Genomic DNA, 9,747 nt, shown 5'->3' with positions numbered 1-9,747 from the left:
ATGCCATGAAAGTGGACCTTGTCTGGGAGTCCTTGTCCATGACATGAGAATGAGCTGCATCCAGGAGTCCTTTTCCATCACACTAAGCACTAGAATTCACAACCTAATCAGTAGCGTTTCCACTGGGACCAAATGCCTGATAAAATAGCTTAAGGAAAGGCTCATTTTGGTTCATGGTTTGACTGTACAATCATCATGATGGAGAAAGGCATGTTTGGCAACAGGAGCAGGTCTCAACGGTGGTAGCAGGAGCTGAGGCAGCTTGGTAACACCCAGAAAGATCAGCAAACCAGAAGCCTCAAGACCAGCCGCACAGTGACCCACTTCTTCCTGCTGGGCTCCACCTGGTAAAGGTTACAGAGCCTTCCAAACCAGCTCTACCATCTAGGGACCTAGTGCAGAAATGCCAGATCCTGCAGGGAATAATTTATACCCAAACTATAACAGGCATACTTTTCTTTCCTGGATGAAATGATCTATTTTTATGTTTTGCTATAGTCTGAGGATGATTTGCTTGTGTACAGGAGTCCACTACAGCAAACACGGAAGCCAGGGAGTCCCCATTGAGAGGTGCTATGGAACCTTTAAGAGGCAAGGAAGTGAGGGCTGTTTTTTAAAAGTAGTGCTTGGAGGAGCCTACCTTAATTCATTTTTTTAAATTTTTTTATTTTTGTTCATGTATATATTGTATGTGTGAGAGAGAATGTGTGTGTGTGTGTGTAAGCATGTATGTACATGTATTCACAGAATCCAGAAGAAGGTGTTGGATCCCTTGGAGCAGGAGCTATAAGCTACTCAGTGTACATGCTTGAAACCAAACCCCAGCCCTCTGCAAGGTCAACAAGTCCCCTTAGCCACTGAGCCATCTCTCCAGCCCCTGACTTAGTTCTTCAGGTCACAAGTGATGACAGGAGACAAAGACCTACCCTTCTCCACTCTCAGGCTTCCTAGATTCTATGTCATCAATCTGAAAAGCATCTCCTCATCAAACCATCTGCCCTGAGACCCTTGCTATAGTCAGTATCCCACAGTTCAGACTCCTGACCACTACAATTGATTTATAAGCCTCCTAAAATCAAGTGTTTCATGATAGCAACAAAAATAGGCTAATATGCATTTTAAACAATAATCATGAGTTGTTTGTTTTTTACACTGTATTATGTAATTACACTATTCTGTTGACTCTGCTCCAGCTTGTTCATTTACTCTTCAAGACAGATTTGTTGAATGCACTTCAGATGTTCAGGAGCATGGGTTACATTGGTGAATAAAACAGACTCCTGCCCCTCTAGAGCTTACAACCTAGGACCAGTGGGAAGTAGGAGGATGGAGAGGAAGGGACAAAATAAGCCACTGTAATACAGACAGCCCTCTCAAATGCATCGTCATCATGTCCAAAGAAACTCTCTTTCTTAAGAGACGGACATGATAAGGACATGATTTAACTTCCCGAGTGACTTGTACATCAGCCTTTTTCTTTTCTTCTTTGATTTTTTAGATTTATGTTATTATTTTGTATGTATAAGTGTGTTGTCTACATGTATGTATGTGCACTATGTTCATGCCTGGTGCCCAAGGAGGCCAGAAGGCATCAGATCCCCTAGAACTGGAGTTACAGAGTTCAAGGATGCCATGTGGGTGCTTAGAATCGAACCCTCATCCACTATGAGAGTGGCAAGTGCTCTTGACCACTGAGCCAACTCTCCAACCCAAGCCTGTTTCTTTCTTAGTCAGTGGGGGTGGGAGGAGTTAAAGGGCGGAAAGAGTTGCTTTTTTAATTTGGATTTTTGAGACTCTCATATTGAGTACTATATTTGCATCACTTCCACTATTCTCTCTCCACTCCAGTTCCTCCTGTGTCCTCCTCTTTCTCAAATTATCCACCACTTCAATTATTATTGTTATACATATATATATGTATATATAATGTACACATACATGTTATTACTAATGTGTATATATGTTTAGGGTTGATCACATGTGATAGATAACCTATCAGGGTTTTGTCATGGTATATGACAAATTCTCAATTCTCATTCTCTCAGTAGCCACTAATTGCTTATAGTTCTTCAACTAGGGGCAGGGTGTCATAAGGTTTCTCTCATCCACATTGGGATATGTGAACTGGTATTGTCATTGTGTTGGTCTTGTTTAGCTGACTATATTGCTGAGATTTTATGAATGTAACATTTCTATCACGTTTAGAGGACACTGTCTCAAAGCAGGTGCCCTACAATTTTTCTGCCCCTTCTCCTATCGTGTTCTCTTAGGTACGGGGTACTACCGAAGATGTATTAACTAGCTTCAGGGACCTCACTGTTGGTTGTTCTCAGAATTGACTGAGGCCTTCTATTTTGTTTTCTTATACACTTATTATTTCCAGGCTTTTGGTTTGTTTGTTTGTTTGTTTTAAGTGTCTGTAGCCAAGGCTAGCCTCCAGCTATCAAGGAATATATATAGCAAGGAATGAATGTAAACTCACTGATCCTCCATCTTCCACCTTGAGTGCTGGCATATAGGTGTGCATCATCGTGTCTTGTTGTAAGCTTTGCTGGGAACCACACCCAAGGTTTTAGACATGCTGGACAAGCGCTTTGTCAACTGAGCTACATCCTCAGCTCTTTCTGACAATGTTATTGACATGTTCAGTGTCTCTTTCTTCCCTAGAATAAACACCTTTACTTGGAAAGAGCTTGTTAAGTAAGTCAACTATCGTGAAAATTTCACCGTGTAGATGTGCTAAACTTCCTCCCATAAATGTTTGAAAATGATTGAGGTTAAGAACATTGGAATGTGAAGCCCACAGAACCCAAATACAGAAAAGGTGAGTAGGTATTGTAAAACAAAACAAACAAGAAAACAAAGGGGGGGAGGAAGAAGGGAGGGAAGGAATACACATACGTGAATTTCTGACATGAGGGATTTTAAGTTTCAAATGAAGAATAGCTTCAATACAGCTGAAACCCTTATTTTCAAACTTTCTACAAATATTTGTAGAGTATTCGTAGTTATTTCCATATCCTAGAGACCTTCTCTTCCACTGCTGTGGGGTAAAAAAGCTTTTCCAATATCCTTCTGCTGAGTAGCAGCCAAGTTTCAACAAGCTCAGGGATTCTGGATGTGGGATACCTACAGAACTTCCCGCCAGGGTGTCCTCAGTCAACAGTGCTCAGATCTCATCAGCTTGGGAAGAAGACAGTGACACCTGCTGGCAGCTTTTAAGAATTGCATGAGATTCATTTCCTTGCTAAAAATGTCAGAACTGTTTCATCACCCGCTCAAGCACATGCTTAGAATCACAACCCATGTTCCCTATTATGCAGAACATTGAAACACTTAGTGAAGCCATTAATGACATCTCTAGTGACAGAATCGACGACACATGAGCTAAGGAGGAAGCAGAAAAGGAAAAACCGTGCAGCCAATAATGGGTTCAATGTGCTGCAGAATATAGTTACTGTTCTATTGCTCTATTGTGACTAAGAGAATTGTTGGAAGAGAAAGCATTTAATTGCATGTTTGCTGACAGTCTTAGAGGCTTAGTCCATGACTATCATGAATGGCAGCAGACAGGCACAGCACTAAAACAGTAGCTTAGATCTTTACATTCTGATCCACAGGTAAGAGGTAGAGAGGGTGAGGAAGGAAGGGAGGCAGGAATGGAGGGAGGGAGATAGGGAGGGAGGGGAGGAAAAAGGGAGGAGGAGGAGGAGGAGGAGGAGGAGAAGGAGGAGGAGGGGGAGGATGAAGAGGAGGAGGAGGAGGAGGAGGAGGAGGAGAGAAGAGAGGAGAGACTGGGCCTAGTATAGGCTTTTGAAATCTAAAAGTCGACCTCCAGTGTTTCACCTCTTCCAACAAAGCCACATCTAACTCTTCCCAAACAGTTCCACTAACAACCAGACCAAGCACTCAGACATGCAAGCCTATGGGGGGGGGGGTTTCATCCTCATTCAAACCACTACACACTTAACAGTTTCTGTAATTAAAGATGTTCAGTGTGGCCTGCCAGATGACTCCATGGGGAAAGGTGCTTGCCACCCTAGTTAAATGCCCAAAGCCATGTGGTGGAAGCAGAGAACAGACTCCAGCAAGTAATCTTCTGAGTATACGTCTTCTCCGGTAAAATCAGTTTTAAAAAATGGGATTTTACTTTTGAGATTATACAATGATTCCGTCATTTCTTCCTTCCCTTTCTTCCCTACAAACCCTCCTTCTTGGTTTATATTTCAAATTAACACCTTTTCATTATTCATTATTATTCTCTTTATTTACATTTCAAATGTTGTCCCTTTTCTGGGTTTTCCCCCTCCTAGAAACCCCTATCCGCCCTCCCCAATCCACCCTATCCACCTGCTTCTGTGAGGGTGTTCCTCCACCCACCCACCCACTCACTCCACCTCCCCGCCCTCAATTCCTCTACACTGGGGCATTTATCTGTCTTCACAGGACCAAGGGCCTCTCCTCCCATTGATGCCTGACAAGGCCATCCTCTGCTACATATACAGCTGTAACCTTGGTTGATGGCTTAGTCTCTGGGAGTTCTGGGGGGTCTGGTTGGTTGATATTGTTCTTCCTATTGGGTTGCAAACCCTGTCAACTTCTTCAGTGCTTTCTCTAACTCCTCTATTGGGGACCCTGCACTCAGTCCAATGGTTGGCTAGCATCCACCTCTGTATTTGTAAGGCTCTGGCAGGGCCTCTCAGGAGACAGCCATATTCAGGCTCCTTTCAGCATGCACTTCTTGCCATCCATAATAGTGTCTGGGTTTGGTAACTGTATATGAATGAATCCCCAGGTGAGACAGTCTCTGGATGGCCTTTCCTTCAGTCTCTGCTCTACACTTTATCTTCATATTTGTCCCTGTGAGTATTTTGTTCCCCTTCTAAGAAGGATCGAAGCACTCACACTTTGGTCTTCCTGTGAAGTAACCCAATCACAAAAGAACACATATAGTATGCACTCACTGTAAGTAGATATTAGCCCAAAAGCTCCAAATACCCAAGATACAAGTCACAGACCACATGAAGCGCAAGAAGAAGGAAGACTGAAGTGTGGTGCTTCAGTCAGTTATATCTTAAAGCCCTTTGGTATATTTTTTCTTATCAGATGAGATGGTGTGAGAGTGAGATTCTATTTTTAAGACTGTAGAGGTTAGGATTGTTCTTCTTCACAGCCCATTCTCCCAGAAATAAGACTCAGACTTAAGAAATATTTACAAATACCTTGGTCATAAACAGATAGCAGGATAATTTTAAATGTTCCTAGAGCAAAAAAAAAAAAAAAAAAGTTTTCTGAAATGATAGACATTTCAGATTACCCTGGCTTGATCATGGCATTTATACATGTATTGACATATATGCCAAATACACACAAACAGTTAAAACAAAGTCTCTCTATTCTGGCAATGGAGTCCTTTGGTTAGTTCTATGGAGCAGCTATGCTCTGGGAAGAAACTGTTCAATGTTCCTGGAGAGTTCTTCACTTTCCATTATAATCCCGGCTAATGTTGGCTCTCAGCTTTCAAAATTTACTGTAGTTTACTTGCGTGACGACACATGACAGCTTCCCCAGCACAGTTCCTGTTAATTTGTTGCTAATTCAAGATAACCGTTAAAAGCTTTTCCCTTTTAAAATATGTTATAATTGGGTAATAATGTTTGATAGTCACATTATTTCTGTATTCAATGTCCAATGGTCTTACTTTTAACAACAATCACATGAACTTGTAAGAGGAGCCCAAGTCTCAGATGAGAATGCAGCCCCCAAATTCCAGTCTAGAAATACCACAAAGAGGGGATCCTGCTAACACCACATACCTGGACCAACGGAAATGTTAACAAACTTGTGCCAGCTCACTAACATTGTGGCTACTGGTTACATGGCAACAGAAAACTGAAAACAGGCTTGGGTCTGAGCCAATGCTGATTCCCTTCAGAATTATGTGCTATTGATGGCTATCACTTTGGATATGAAAGTCTTAAGTTACAAGTGAGAGAATGAACAGTCCTAGCAGCCAGGCTCAGTAGCTTTGGGGACATGTTTAAGTTAGTAATTGATTGGTATATGGCAATCCTTAAAATATTTGATTTCACAGATTAAACTGAGCTTTGACGCTTCTTTGAACATTCTAGAGGTGAGAGTATCTAGAGGTCTAGAGATGACTTTCTTTCTGCATGGGGATTAAAAGTTGTCACTGGCATTTACCTAGGGGCACAAGTGATGCATAGCAAACTGTATTGCACCCAAGTGCTAACAGACACAGCTTTTAGCCCATGCCATGCTTTCTTGTCTACCAGATCCCACTTCTGGTACCAAGTTCTTCATGGAATGAAAGAGAGAAGTCATCTAAAGATAAACCAGCCCTAAATAGCGGTAACTTAAGCAAGAAGTGTTGATTTCTTGGTAAAGTCCAATCAGCCGAAGACTTGTAAGATTCCCCAGGTAAGAGATTCAGGTGTCAGAGAAACTTCAATCTTGTGTTGTTCACGGGGTCTTATTTGGCATTTGGTACTGCTTGGTATTGCAATTAAGTTGCAAATATTTTCTTCTGTGGTTTATTTTCTGACTTTGTTAAGCCATGGAAAAAACCTTGATTTTTATGAAACCAAAATACATTTTTTTTTTTATTATAAGGATTCTGAGCTTTACCTAAAATTACTAAACTTGTTGAACTTATTTGAAACAAATGATAATTTATAATCTTTGACACCATCTTAACTTGGTATATGGTATAAAATATGAGTCCAATTAAACGTCTCCCCTCTTGACTGTTCTATTGCCTCACTACGTTGCCTGGAAAGGCTGCCTTGAGAATCAGGACTGGTACTAAGTTTTACTATATGCAAGTAGTATTTATGAAAGCTCATGTTTTTCCTACCTAAAATGTTAATGCAGCATGCTACTTTGCTAGATTTCCTAACAAAGGACACTCACTGCATTCCAGTCACAAGGTAGCAGTGCCCTTTGGTTATCAGCATATTAAAAGTACTTTGTTTTTCTCTCTGATAAGTGGATATTAGCCCAGAAGATTGGAATACATAAAGTACAATCCACAAACCACAAGAAACTCAAGAAGAAGACCAAAGTGTGGATACTTCACTCTTTCTTAAAAGGGGAAACAAAATACCCATGGAAGGAGTTGCAGAGACAAACTATGGAGCAGAGACTGAAGGAAGGACAATCCAGAGACTGTTCCCTCTGGGAATCCTTCCCATATTCAATCATCAAATTCAGACACTAATTGTGAATGCCAGCAAGTGCTGGCTGACAGAAGCCTGATAGAACTGTCTCCTGAGAGGCTCTGCCAGTGCCTGACAAATACAGAAGTAGAGGCTCACAGCCATCCATTGGACTGAGCACAGGGTCCCCAATGAAGGAGCTAGAGAAAGGACCCAAGGAGCTGAAGGGTTTGCAGCCCCTTAGGACGAACAACAATACGAACTAACTAGTACCCTCAGAGCTCCCAGGGACTAAACCACCAACCAAAGAGTACACATGGACTCATGGCTCCAGCAGCAAATGTATAGCAGAGGATGGCCAAGTTGGTCATCAATGGGAGGAGAGGACCTTGGCCCTGTGAAGGTTCTATGCCCCAGTGTAGGAGAATGCCAGGGCCAGGAAGCGGGAGCGGGCAGGCTGGTGAGCAGGGGAAGGGGGGAAGGAACGAGTTTTTTTTGTTTTGTTTGTTTTCATTTTTGTTTGCTTGTTTTTGTTGTTGTTTTTTCTTTTAGAGGGGAAACTGGGAAAGGAGATATCATATAACATGTAAATAAAAAAAGTAAGTTGCTTTTAACCTATTGGGAGATTTCACCAGTTCTTTTTGTTTTCTTCCTTATGGGTTGTTACACTTAAGTTTATTCCTTAATCTAATAATATAATAATTCTTGTAACAGAAAATTTTATCTAATATGAAAAACTATTAGTATCTTTAAAAAAAAAATGGGTCTATGTATCCCTGGCTGGCCTGGAACTTGGTATGTACAGCAGGTCAGGCTGCCATCTCAAAGATCCAGCTGCCTCGGCTTCCCCAGTGCTAAGACTAAACATATGTGCCGTGTCTGTTTCATTATTTTCCCTTCTGAGACAAGGTCTCACGTAGTCTGTGTAGGCTGCCCTCATGCCTGCTATGTAGTCAAGGCTATACTAAAACTCCTGATCTTCCGGCTGCCATTTCCCAGGTGCTCTGATTAGACCAATGCTACCACAATCGGCTCAGTATCCAGTAAACTTTCTACTGGGTTCACTCTATGGCATATTTCTAACTTGCCTAGAATAGTTTTCATACATATTTCGACTCATGTAGTTTCAAACATGTCAGTATATTCTGCAGTTTTAAGTGAAAAATAAAAGGTGTAAGCCATATCAAACTTAATATGCTATAATGAGCAATTGGCCAATATTCTGGTTTGTTTTTTGAGTGTCTCATGTAGCCCACACCAGCCTAACTCTCTTGTAGCTAAGAGGGCTGGAATTTCTCTCCCTCCTGTCTCAGTTGCCCAAGTATTGTGATTATAGGCATGTGCCATGCACTCAGCTTTATGGAGAAAAAGTATTTTTTCAATACATTTCATTTTTCCTATAGAAAGTGATGAGAAAGTGAATGCATACAGGCAGGGATTTTTTTTCTTACCCTTTGTGATACTGAATCATAAGAACCACTTGTATTTTGTAGTATATTTGTAAAGAACAAGTCTTCCACTAGAGTTAATTATTACCTAAGAAATCTGGGGCTTGCTGGGTATTTTAGAGTTTGGGAAACAGGAATCAAGCCCTGATATTGGGGTAAAAGTCCAAGATGTCAGTGCTGTGCATTCTCTATGTGTTCATATTCAGCTAGAGGATAGCATGTTAGCACAAATGAAGCCAAAGAGGAAGGTGATGGCTTATGCTGTCTAGCCATAAAGACTTTTAGGGGTATTCTTACAAACTTGTTTAGTTTAAGAACTGGATGGTTCACTAAATTTTCCAAGAATTCATCATTGTAAGACATCAACTATTTAATGGACACAGCTAACCTAACAAGATATAAGCTAACAGACTGGACACAAACAAGATCCAGCATTTTGCTGCATTCAAGAGACACACCTCAGTAACAAAGACAAGCACTATCTCAGAGTAAAAAGATGGAAAAAGATCTTCTGAGCAAATGATCCCAGGAAACAAGCAGGAGTTGCCATCCTAATGTCCAATAAAATAGACTTTCAAACAAAAGTTATCAAGCATGATGAAGAAGGACACTTCATATTCATAAAGGGAAAAATCCACCGAGAAAGTCTCAATTCTGAACATCTATGCCTCAAATCCAAGAGCAACTAAATTCATAAAAGTAAAACTCAAAACACACATTGATTGAATCCTACACAATAATATTGGGAAACTTCAACACCCCACTCTCACCAACACACAGGTCATCGAAACAGAAACTAAACAAGAGACACAGTGAAACTAAAAGAGGTTATGAACCAAATGGATTTAACAGATATCTACAGAACATTTCACCCTAAAACAAATGAATACACCTACTTCTCAGCACCTCATGATACCTTCTCCAAAACTGACCATATAATTGGTCACAAAACAATCTTCAACCAATACAAGAAACCTGAAATAATACTATGCATCCTATCAGATCACCACGGCCTAAGGCTGGTCTTCAATAATAGCAAAATCTAAAGAAAGCCCACATACATGGGAAACAGAACTCTTTACTCAATAATAACTTGGTCAGGGAACAAATAAAGAAATTAA

Source organism: Mastomys coucha, unplaced genomic scaffold (assembly GCF_008632895.1).
Source record: "Mastomys coucha isolate ucsf_1 unplaced genomic scaffold, UCSF_Mcou_1 pScaffold20, whole genome shotgun sequence".
Taxonomy (NCBI): Eukaryota; Metazoa; Chordata; class Mammalia; order Rodentia; family Muridae; genus Mastomys; species Mastomys coucha.
This window is presented reverse-complemented; position numbering follows the sequence as displayed.